Genomic DNA, 13271 nt, shown 5'->3' on the forward strand with positions numbered 1-13271 from the left:
AAATATCTCAGATGTGACGTAATTGGAGCCTTGAATAGGTCAATAATTCATAATGACATTGATTTTGATTCATTATTATTTTTTAAAGAAAGAAACAGCCTGCATGGCAGCTTTGTGTTATTAGAGTAAATATTGCGACATTTTCTTGTTACATTTCACCTGTTTGCTCTTTTATACCACTTATCATGTTTGTCATTTTTTTCATTCGTATTTTTAAAATGTGCCGTGGGGCCGTTAAAAAAATGACCTGCGGGCCACAAATTGCCCCCGGGCCGCACTTTGGACACCCCTGATGTAGATGATCTATATCTGCTGTACACATTTACTTTACAAAGGAGAAGTGTGGGATACTTCTCGTGTTGCCTTATTTGTATTTGACTTTATTAAATGGATTTATATTCAAGTTTTGGAGCAGGAGGGGATAGAAAGAAGGGGGGGGAAAAGGGAAGAAAGAGGGGGAAATTGCGGGGACAAGAGGGGGATAAGACAGAGAGACAACAACAACAGAACAACATCAGCAAATAGGATATGTACACATATGATAGTAAAACTGATATCGAAGAAGTGGTTAGTGAAGTAAATATTAATAACACAGAAATGACAATGAACATTATTGCACTAAAAATGGAGCGATTAAAAAAATACCAATAGAAATAGCACTATTGATGATGAATAATAGTAAATTGTCATGATCCGTGGCCTGGATCATGTTTTTGTTATATTCTGTCGGTTTTGGACTCCCTTAGTTCCTGTTTTTTGGTTACCAGGGTTGCTTATTATTTTCACCTGCCTCTGATTGGTCTTCGGGACGCTCACCTGTTCCCCGAGCACTAATCAGAGGCATTATTTAAGCCTGCCTTTGCCGGTCAGTCGGCCTGGGTTCATTGTTTGTTTCTTACCAAAGTTACGTGAGTATTTCTTATCTCTAGTCCATGCTATGTGTTAGCTTTAGCGTCCAGTGCGATCGGCACGTGTTCCCTCTGGCTTGTTTTCTGCTTTTGGTACTCGTTTGATTTTCGACAATAAGTCATGTTCTTACCTGCACGCCTTGTCCGGAGTTGTCCGTCTGCATCCTGGGGGAACGAACCCCGCAGTAAGCTGCGACCCCCCCCCCCCGCCCCCCCGTCCGTCGTGACAGTAAATACCTCGATTATCAACAATACAATTGTGAAATGATGTATGCGATGATAACTTGATATACAAAAGGAAGCAGATCAATAGAGGGTAAAGAGAGAAGCGAACTATATTAACCTTGTAGATTGTTATAGTAACAATAGGTTAAGCTTTAGCAGTGTGCCGTGTGTTAACGTTGTTACCCTAGGGCAGGCCTGGGCAATTATTTTGACTTGGGGGGGGCCAAATTTAGAGAAAAAATGTGTCTGGGGACCGCTATATCTATGCTTAGGAACACTAATACAAAACCTCAAAATAATGTCTGATTGAATGCTAAAAACTTTATGACAGACCGCCTTAAAAAAACGGAATGTAATTAAAAAACATTTTACTGAATGAGACACCCAGAATGTACATGAAAATAAAGAATGTTACAATATTAACTACGAAGGATAAAACACTGAATATTGACAACACATGAACGTCACAACGTCATATCAAGCGAAACGCAACAAAAATGCAACAAACACAGCGAAATATGAACACAAAGGTTTAAAAAAACAAAAACACCTACAGTCTGATACATCTGATGTATCACTAAGCTTTAGAACTTTATTGTAAAAATCTCCTTCCGCGTCTGTCCCTGACACCCACATTTCAGGCTCTGGAAACACTCTGGAAACGCCCCCCACCCACACTGCTTGGTGCCTCGTCTGAGCTGCTGTGACTTAGATTACCATAGTAACTAATTAGATTACCATAGTAACTAATTAGATTACCACAGTAACTCGTATATCATGCAATTATTTTGACTCGAGGGGCCAAATTTAGAGAAAAAAATGTGTCTGGAGGCCGGTATATCTATTGTTTAGGAACACTAATACAAAACCTCACAATAATGTCTGATCGAATGCAATAAACGTTATGACAGACCGCCTTAAAAAAACAGAATGGATTTTTTTTTTTTTTTTTACTGAATGAGACACCCAGAATGTACATGAAAATAAATAATGTGGGATTTACAATATTAACTATGAAGGACACCCAGAATGTACATGAACATAAAGAATGTGGGAATTACAATATTAACTATGAAGGATAAAACACTGAATATTGACAACATATGAACGTCACACCCCCTCTCCATCCACATATTTTATATTCAAGCGAAACGCAACAAAAATACAGCTGCACATCATAATGGCAGCTACAGTTTCCATCTTAAAGATCTAATAAACAAATTAGGGAATGTCCGGCGGGCCAGATTGAAAAGCTTAACGGGCCGCATCCGGCCCCCGGGCCTTAACTTGCCCAGGTCTGCCCTAAGGGAAACTGGGTAAAATATGTTTGATGAACCGTGATTATTTGCATGAGTATGTATGCATATCATGTGCTTGTATGTGTATATGTATGTCTGTACAGTTAATGTGCCTGTGGATGTATGTACTGTTGCGTCAGACCAGTTCTTTCTCTCAGGGAATCTAAGTTACTGGTCAATCCCAAGTTCTTTCGATGACATATATGCTGAGTAAGAAGGACCATCAAGACAGAATAGGAATATTTTCAAGTTTTACTAAAGCTTTAGGAGATCAGCTTAACCAATACATTCATATCGGCTACTCTAGTTGATCTGACACTCAAACGGAAGAGCCAACTTCTTGCACATGAAGAAAGCCCCCACCTGTCCGGAAAGGAACACGGCCTCATTGTTCTACTACGGATAAGACAAAAGGGAGTATTCCATCCCCTACAGTGCAAGCCTTCAAGGTAACACACATAGTTTACTTGCGGACATAAGATAAAAAATAGAAAGAGTACAAATGGAAAAACAGTAGCTGTTTTAAACATGACTATGAGTACAGAAAGAACTCTTAAACATTTATGCATTCTCCACAGTACCTTGAGTGTGTATGTATGTTGGAGCGTATGTACCTATGTATGTGGGTAAGTACCTATGTGTGTGCACATGTATGAATAATTGTATGTGTATTTGTATGTACAATATATTTATATTTGTCTACCAACATTTGAAAACTGGAAAATATGTTGTTTGTAATTCCATTAATGCTCTCTCTATTGGCAACAAGACAAACCTTGATGTTTCAGGAATACTGTTGCTTCTGTACATGGCTGACAAAACACTTTGAAACAAGACTGAATGGTATTTTAAGTAATGTTTGCAAATACAATACAATTTTTTGGTGGGTGTGAACGCATCACTTCAATAAAATAGGGCTTCAAATTCTGATACACAAGTGTCAGGTTCAAACCCCGATGACATCTATTAAACAGACAGGAAGCAAGGAATTAAACTGACAGGATTCAATTTGGCTCATGAGGAGAAACGTCTGGGCTGTACTCTTGTACAGTCTTCCACCACGCTCTGACAAGAGAGTTATACGCCTCCTCTTTTATTTGGACTTTCCCTGATTACATAGCATCAGCTGTTTTTAAAGGGAGGGGGGTCGTAAACCGCTGTTGCCCTCGGTCACAAATAGATCAAAGAAAAGGTGCCAGGAGCTGCGTCAGGTCCTGCTTCCTCTCCGCTTTTGTAGATCTCGGGCCAAGACAAGATCTTCCTGTGGATCACAATAGATCAAAGAAACCGACACTTTCATGTCGCTTCCCATTGTACACAGTGGAGTTTTACAAGCCTTTTGCTTGGTAAGATCAAAGACAGCTTTTGTCTCCTCGCCGGGAACTCATGGGACAACTTACATACAATTATTCTGACAATAAGAAAAAAAATCTAATTCAGAAACATCCTCATAATTAAAAAAATATAGGTATTAAATGCCAGCCTTTGCCTTTTATGTGTTAGACACATTTCATGTAATAGAGACTTTGCGAGATTTGACCTCAACCTTCTTGTAAATATGACACAATTTCAAACTTATCCAACAAAAAATACACTTTCAGCATTGTTATGTTCTACATCTCACAACTGAGATGTAGAACATAAATAAGAAGCAAGCACATGTGACATGCTGTTCCCTTTTTTTGTGCCCGGTCTTAAGGCGTTTGGCTCCCTGAGATGGTAGCCAAATTCGTGCAGTCGCCGTTTCTGAACCCATCTGAAGTGAACCATCTGCATGTCCATGCGTCCACACGAGCCACAGAAGACACCAAACGTACGACGACACGTCCCTTTGAGCTACGGTCCGCTAAACACCGCATCCACCCGTTGGCTGCGGCTAGTTGTCACCAGCTTTGTGTCGAGACTCCTGCATCTTTTTCCCGCAGTTCATGGCCAGAGTGGACACCGCAAACGAAGACAGGATGATAATGGAGCTCCCCACGAAATGAGACGACGCGCCTCTCGGGGCCGCTCGCAAGGCTTTCCTGGGGAATGAGTCCCGGTCGAAGGCCGCGGTGGCGGTCACCGTCTGAGCAACAGGTTCCATGGTTGGTGGTTTTCCTCGAAGGCAAACTTCCCCAGGTGGGTTGGATGTCTGCTCTGAGTCAGGAGGACAACACCTTGCTGGGGTTAATGTGTCTGATTCCTACCCTGAATCCTCCTCCTACGTCCATTTATAACCTCCCCCAGCTCTTGTCTAATCCCTCTAAAAGGCCACTTCTTCTCCTGCGTCAATGGGATTTAAAAATAGGTAGCCTAGTCAAGGAAGGACTAAGGTGGTGATCTATTTCAGATGAAGACTGTCCGCCTTAATTCCATTAGATCACCCAGTCATTGTCCTTGGACAGGCTTAGTAGCAGGCTGCGGATAAACAAATTAGCATCGTGTATAACGAATGAACACACTGTGCAGCCAACTTCAGGAGGCCACATGTCCATCATGAGGCTCATTCATCAGTCTTTGCTCTCATGCCGAGCGAATAGACATGCTTTTCCAATGCGGACAATCAATCTCGGGACACCGGTCAAATCCAGTTTGTCTAGATTTATTTTAGAAAAGTGTCCCAAAGGAATGAATGGAAAAAAGAATTAGCTTCAGGGTCAATGAACTGGACAAACTGTGATTAGGAAAAAGTTAACGTTCTTAAAGGCCTACTGAAAGCCACTACTACCGACCACGCAGTCTGATAGTTTATATATCAATGATGAAATCTTAACATTGCAACACATGCCAATACGGCCGGGTTAATTTATAAAGTGACTTTTAAAACTTCCCGGGAAATATCCGGCTGAAACGTCGCGGTATGATGACGTATGCGCGTGACGAAGTCCGAGTAACGGAAGTTATGGTACCCGTAGAATCCTATACAAAAAGCTCTGTTTTCATTTCATAATTCCACAGTATTCTGGACATCTTTTGCAATTTGTTTAATGAACAATGAAGGCTGCAAAGAAGACAGTTGTAGGTGGGATCAGTGTATTAGCAGCGGACTACAGCAACACAACCAGGAGGACTTTGTTGGAGCACTAGCCGCGTTAGCCGCCGACCTCACCTTGACTTCCTACGTCTCCGGGCCGCCAAACGCATCGGGTGAAGTCCTTCGTCCTTCTGCCGATCGCTGGAACGCAGGTGAGCACGGGTGTTGATGAGTAGATGAGGGCTGGCTGGCGTAGGTGGAGAGCTAATGTTTTTAGCATAGCTCTGTGAGGTCCCGTTGCTAAGTTAGCTTCAATGGCGTCGTTATCACAGCATTGTTAACCTTCGCCAGCCTGGAAAGCATTAACCGTGTATTTACATGTCCACGGTTTAATAGTATTGTTGATTTTCTATCTATCCTTCCAGTCAGGGCTTTATTTTTTTGTTTCTATATGCAGTTAAAGCACGATGCTATCACGTTAGCTCGTAGCTTAAGCATTTCGCCGATGTATTGTCGTGGAGATAAAAGGCACTGAATGTCCATTTCGCGTTCTCGACTCTCATTTTCAAGAGGATATAGTATCCGAGGTGGTTTAAAATACAAATCCGTGATCCACAATAAAAAAAGGAGAGTGTGGAATCCAATGAGCCAGCTTGTACCTAAGTTACGGTCAGAGCGAAAAAAGATACGTCCATCACTGCCTCTCAAGTCCTTCACTCTCACGTTCCTCATCCACGAATCTTTCATCCTCGCTCAAATTAATGGGGTAATCATCACTTTCTCGGTCCGAATCTCTCTCGCTCCATTGTAAACAACGGGGAATTGTGAGGAATACTAGCTCCTGTGACGTCACGCTACTTCCGGTACAGGCAAGGCGAGCAAAAGTTGCGAACTTTATCGTCGATTTTCTCTACTAAATCCTTTCAGCAAAAATATGGCAATATCGCGAAATGATCAAGTATGACACATAGAATGGATCTGCTATTCCCGTTTAAATAAAAAAAAATCATTTCAGTAGGCCTTTAAGTCAAACATCGAGCTGATATACAGTCGTGGTCAAAAGTGTACATACACTTGTAAAGAACATCATGTCATGACTGTCTTGAGTTTCCAATCATTTCTACAACTTATGTTTTTGTGATAGAGTGATTGGAGCACATACTTGTTGGTCACAAATAGGGATGATGTTTGATAAGGAATTATCGAGTTCGAGCCTATTATCGAATCCTCTTATCGAACCGATTCCTTATCGATTCTCTTATCGAGTCCAGATAGGTTGTTGTATATGGAAAAAATCACAATATTTGGTTTAACAAAAGCTCACTTTTATTATATAATAAAAAAATAAAATCTAATAAATAAATAAATATTGACTGTTACCCACCTAAAAAAATAAAATAAAATAAATAAATATTGACTGTTGTTACCCAAAGTATATTAAGAGGGATTTTTCAGAGAAACAAATATATACAGTAACACAAAAACAACCTGTCTCTGTGATCACTATAGGTGTATAAATAATAATATAGTGTTAAATAAAATCAGTCCCTTGGGCACAAAACTGAAAATAATACAGCTCTCCAAAAAGTGCACTTCTGCTGCTATTTGACATAACTGTTTGTTATGATGCTTTGACATTTTTGCACTTTATTTCTTTATTGAAAGAACATTCTATGAAGAGAAAAGTTCTTTGCAAATGTGGTTACAATGCTAATAAATGAAAAGTTAAAGCTAAAAAAAGAAATACACTTTATTGAGTTAACATTATTTCTTTATGGGGGAAAAATGTTATGAGCTAGAGCAGGGGTCACCAACGCGGTGCCCGTGGGCACCAGGTAGCCCGTAAGGACCAGATGAGTAGCCCGCCGGCCTGTTATAAAAATAGCTCAAATAGCAGCACTTACCAGTGAGCTGCCTTTATTTTTTAAATGTTATTTATTTACTAGCAAGCTAGTTTCGCTTTGCCCGACATTTTTAATTCTAAGAGAGACAAAACTCAAATAGAATTTGAAAATCCAAGAAAATATTTGAAAGACTTGGTCTTCACTTGTTTAAATAAATTCATTAATTTTTTTTACTTTGCTTCTTATAACTTTCAGAAAGACAATTTTAGAGGAAAAATACAACCCTAAAAATGATTTTAGGATTTTTAAACATATATACCTTTTTACCTTTTAAATTCCTTCCTCTTCTTTCCTGACAATTTAAATCAATGTTCAAGTAAATTTATTTTTTTTATTGTAAAGAATAATAAATACATTTTAATTTAATTCTTCATTTTAGCTTCTGTTTTTTCGACAAAGAATATTTGTGAAATATTTCTTCAAACTTATTATGATTAAAATTCAAAAAAATTATTCTGGCAAATCTAGAAAATCTGTAGAATCAAATTTAAATCTTATTTCAAAGTCCTTTGAATTTCTTTTAAAATTTTTGTTCTGGAAAATCTGGAAGAAATAATGATTTGTCTTTGTTAGAAATATAGCTTGGTCCAATTTGTTATATATTCTAACAAAGTGTAGATTGGATTTTAACCTATTTAAAACATGTCATCAAAATTCTAAAATTAATCTTAATCAGGAAAAATTACTAATGATGTTCCATAAATTCTTTTTTTAATTTTTTCAAAAAGATTAAAATTACGGTAGCTAGTTTTTCTCTTCTTTTTTTCGGTTGAATTTTGAATTTTAAAGAGTCGAAATTGAAGATAAACTATGTTTCAAAACTTAATTGTCATTTTTTTCGTGTTTTCTCCTCTTTTAAACCGTTCAATTAAGTGTAAATATCATTAATTATTAATAATAACATAGAGTTAAAGGTAAATTGAGCAAATTGGCTATTTCTGGCAATTTATTTAAGTGCGTATCAAACTGGTAGCCCTTCGCATTAATCACTACCCAAGAAGTAGCTCTTGGTTTCAAAAAGGTTGGTGACCCCTGAGCTAGAGAATATAACAACTACACTACCCAGCATGCAACGGGAGTTACGAGCATGCGCGGTAGCCCCGAAAAGTGTTGCATGTTGCCACGCTGTGAAAGTAAACGTCAAGAACTCAGCCAACACGCCTCGTCTGCATTATTTATAATTAGACAGACAACACATATACAGTGTGATTTTGTAACGTTTACAAGGAAAGAAAAACAAAAGTTAAAAAAGGGAGATGTGTTATATATATATATGTATGTGCTGCGGTTGCTTTAAGAACGTTGCGACAGCTGCCGTGAAGGAGTTGCGTTGCTATGTTTCCGGTTGGTCGTAAAAGTGTTCGTCATGTGTTTTACCCTGCTAAAATCTCTCAGTAAAGTTACTCGATGGATTATAGCTTTTGTTTTGAACTTTATTACACCTTGGAGCGCTTTTTCCCGTCCATTGTTTTCCTGCTTTCGCTATCTGAGCCTAATGACTGAGCTACGTGACGTCATTTCTTGTGATGTCCCACGGAGCATTTCTGGTCGGGACGGGATTCGAATAAAGAATCAACTCTTTTTCCTTTACTATAGTGGTCTCGATAACGGGTACCGGTTCTCAAAAAGGGATTCGAGTCCGAGGACTCGGTTCTTTTCTTATCAAACAACCGGGAAAACCGGTTTCGAGTATCATCCCTAGTCACAAAAAACATTAATGAAGTTTGGTTCTTTTATGAATTTATTATGGGTCTACTGACAATGTGACCCAATCTGCTGGGTCAAAAGTATACATACAGCAATGTTAATAATTGGTTACATGTCCCTTGGTAAGGGACCAAGGGACCATGAATTGATTTACGTGGACCCCGACTAAACAAGTTGAAAAACTTATTGGGGTGTTACCATTTAGTGGTCAATTGCACGGAATATGTACTGTACTGTGCAATCTACTAATAAAACATACTTGCCAACCCTCCCGTTTTTAGCGGGAGAATCCCGGTATTCAGCGCCTCTCCCGACAACCTCCCGGTAGAGATTTTCTCCCGACAAACTCCCGGTATTCAGCCGGAGCTGGAGGCCACGCCCCCTCCAGCTCAATGCGGACCTGAGACTGAGTGGGGACAGCCTGTTCTCACGTCCGCTTTCCCACAATATAAACAGCTTGCCTGCCCAATGACGTCATAACATCTAGGGCTTTTAGAGAGTAGAGTGCACAACTGCGCACACGACAAGGAGACGAAGCAGAAGAACGACGAAATTACAGACATGGCGACGCCGTCGTCGAGCAAGATGAAGAAATACGCTTGCAAGTTCCAAAACGAATGGAAACAAGAATTTCAGTTCATCCAGGACAGTTCGAAGGGGAAGGTGTATGTTGCCTGTACATTTTGCAGAACAGACTTCTCCATTGAACACGGTGGCCGAAATGATATACTCATCATGAACGGAGAAGTTAAACAGGACAATACTGCCATGTAATGGATAGCCACCGGAACACTGAAATTCAAGTATTTGTTTTATTTATATGTAAATAAAATAAATATATATATATATATATATATATATAGCTAGAATTCACTGAAAGTCAAGTATTTCATACATATATATATATATATATATATATATATATATATATATATATATGAAATATATAAATATATATGAAATACTCGAGTTGGTGAATTCTAGGTGTAAATAACCACGGCCCCAACCACGCCGCCCGCCCCCAACCCCCACCCCCCCACCACCACCACCCCCGACTAACCCCCCCCCCCCCCCCCCACCTCCCGATATTGGAGGTCTCAAGGTTGGCAAGTATGTAATAAAATAATCAATCAATCAAAAAAACATGCAATAAGGCGCTTTTGGTAGCCATCCACAAGCTTTTGGTTGAGTTTTTGACCACTCCTCTTCACAAAATTGGTGCAGTTAAGCTAAAGTGGTTGGTTTTCTGACATGGACTTGTTTCTTCAGCATTGTCCGCACGTTTACGTCAGGACTTTGGGAAAGCCATTCTAAAACCTTCATTCTAGCCTGATTTAGCCATTCCTTTACCACTTTTGACGTGTGTGTGTGGGGTCATTGTCCTGTTGGAACACCCAACTGCGCCCAAGACCCAACCTCCGGGCTGATGATTTTAGCTTGTCCTGAAGAATTTGGAGGTAGTCCTCCCTTTTTCATTGTCCCATTTACTCTCTGTAAAGCACCAGTTCCATTGGCAGCAAAACAGGCCCAGAGCATAATACTACCACCACCATGCTTGACGGTAGGGATGGTGTTCGTGGGGTTAAAGGCCTCACCGTTTCTCCTCCAAACATATTGCTGGGTATTGTGGCCAAACAGCTCAATTTTTGTTTGTTCTGACATCACATGGACAAAGATAAGACATTCTGGAGGAAAGTTCTGTGGTCATGTGTATGTAAACGTTTGACCACGACTGTATATCCTGTGGACACGTAGTATGTATGTAGTCAAGAGATCTTCTGAATTGGTTCAACCTCTGAAGGCCAACTTTGTTCCATTTGTTGACTCTTGACCCTTTTGTGGTGGTTTGAACAAAATAAAACAACAATATGCCCCTATGGGTTTGATCATTGAGATACTCAAGAGGTCTTCTGAGTTGGTTCAACCTCTGAAGGCCAACTTTAGAATTGAACTTTTAGGAGCATTTTAATTGCTAAATTCAAGTGTAGTAGTTGTCGCAACAGATGCTAAAATGGTTCTCCCTGTGCTTGATTGAAATCAAAATCAAAGTTTTCGACAAATCCCCAAGTTTAAGGACCAAAACTGATCTAAGGACACACAGGGTGAAGTTAGCAGATTAACGCCACAAAATTGACAGCCAGATAGTGGTTGATCAGCGGGAAATGATGAACTTGTTTTGTAACACATACTGCTCTATTCAGCCCAAAGAAACGATAAGAGCTTTGGAAAAAATATCTAAAAAAACAAATCAGTGTCACAAAGATACATTTGTAAATCAACTTGTTTGAGGAACTTTCTGTGATACAATCCAGTTTATTCTCTACTGTTAGTAGTGTTTGAGAGCAGAACTAATTGCAAAGAAAGGACAATTAGTTTGTGTTCTTTTGTGGTTGCTATGCCTAAATATAAAAAAAAGATCAGTCATTAAAGTTGAATAATTAACTTTTGTTTTTCTTCGGAGTTCAGAGTTCCCCCCCAACACCCCTGTCTAATTGTCTTCCAATTAAAAGTGTGCAATGTCTACACATTTCTTCCACCCATCAATCAAGTGGAAATTCAGCGGCATCAAATGGCAGATAACACTTTTGTATTATATAATCCAAGACTCGAACAGTAGCGAATTTTGTTTGTGAATTCGGATAAACACAAACTATTCAGTCTGGTGTTAACCGCTTTTGTCTGTGTCAAATGATCATTTTAAGGCCTACTGAAATTAAATGTTTTTATTTAAACGGGGCTAGCAGATCCATTCTATGTGTCATACTTGATCATTTCGCGATATTGCCATATTTTTGCTGAAAGGATTTAGTAGAGAACATCGACGATAAAGTTCGCAACTTTTGGTCGCTGATAAAAAAAAAAGCCTCGCCTGTACCGGAAGTAGCGTGACGTCACAGGTTGAAGGGCTCATCACATTTCACCAGCAGCGAGAGCGATTCGGACCGAGAAAGCGACGATTACCCCATTAATTTGAGCCAGGATGAAAGATTCGTGGATGAGGAACGTGAGAGTGAAGGACTAGAGTGCAGTGCAGGACGTATCTTTTTTCGCTCTGACCGTAACTTAGGTACAAGCTGGCTCATTGGATTCCACACTCTCTCCTTTTTCTATTGTGGATCACGGATTTGTATTTTAAACCACCTCGGATACTATATCCTCTTGAAAATGAGAGTCGAGAACGCGAAATGGACATTCACAGTGACTTTTATCTCCACGACAATACATCGGCGAAGCACTTTAGCTACGGAGCTAACGTGATAGCATCGTGCTTAAATGCGGATAGAAACAAAAGAAATAAGCCCCTGACTGGAAGGATAGACAGAAGATCAACAATACTACTATCAGGAGACACCGAACCAAACACTGGACCTGTAACTACACGGTTAATGCCTGTGCCGCCTGTCGAAGCCTAGCAATGCTGTCGCTAACGACGCCATTGAGGCTAACTTAGCTACGGGACCTCGTCAGAGCTATGATAAAAACATTATCTCTCCACCTACGCCAGCCCTCATCTGCTCATCAACACCCGCGCTCACCTGCGTTCCAGCGATCGACGGCGCGACGAAGGACTTCACCCGATCATCGATGCGGTCGGCGGCTAGCGTCGGATAGCGTGTCTGCTATTCAAGTCAAAGTCCTCCTGGTTGTGTTGCTGCAGCCGGCCGCTAATACACCGATCCCACCTACAGCTTTCTTCTTTGCAGTCTTCATTGTTCATTAAACAAATTGCAAAAGATTCACCAACACAGATGTCCAGAATACTGTGGAATTTTGAGATGAAAACAGAGCTTTTTGTATTGGATTCAATGGTGTCCGAATACTTCCGGTTCAACCATTGACGTCACACGCATACGTCATCATACATAGACGTTTTCAACCGGAAGTTTATGTCACTTTATAAGTTAACCCGGCCGTATTGGCATGTGTTGCAATGTTAAGATTTCATCATTGATATATAAACTATCAGACTGCGTGGTCGCTAGTAGTGGCTTTCAGTAGGCTTTTAAGAATTTGCAATAATTGGCTGAACACAAACATGAAACTCTTAGTCACCGTGTCCTTTTTTGACAGAAGCACCACCAAGAGGCTGACCTGACAGCGGAGGTCAGCAGGTCTTTAATCCTTCATTTAGTAGTCCCAGTTTCTTTTCAGGGCTCCTCTTTAATTACACTAATCGGATTGTGCCGGTTCTTCCTCACAAATGACACAGAAAGCCTCCTCGGAAACATTGCGTGTGTTGCCGACTCACGCCAGACTGAGAATGGCCGCGAAA

General features: G+C 40.1%; 1 protein-coding gene across 2 annotated transcripts in view; it reads right to left on the reverse strand.

Annotated features, from left to right (window-relative positions):
• LOC133634203 (microtubule-associated serine/threonine-protein kinase 1-like) overlaps nt 1–13271 on the reverse strand; it is a 382209-nt gene that overhangs the window by 227785 nt on the left and 141153 nt on the right. The window lies entirely within an intron of this gene.

The sequence above is a fragment of the Entelurus aequoreus genome, linkage group LG18, assembly GCF_033978785.1.
Source record: "Entelurus aequoreus isolate RoL-2023_Sb linkage group LG18, RoL_Eaeq_v1.1, whole genome shotgun sequence".
Taxonomy (NCBI): domain Eukaryota; kingdom Metazoa; phylum Chordata; class Actinopteri; order Syngnathiformes; family Syngnathidae; genus Entelurus; species Entelurus aequoreus.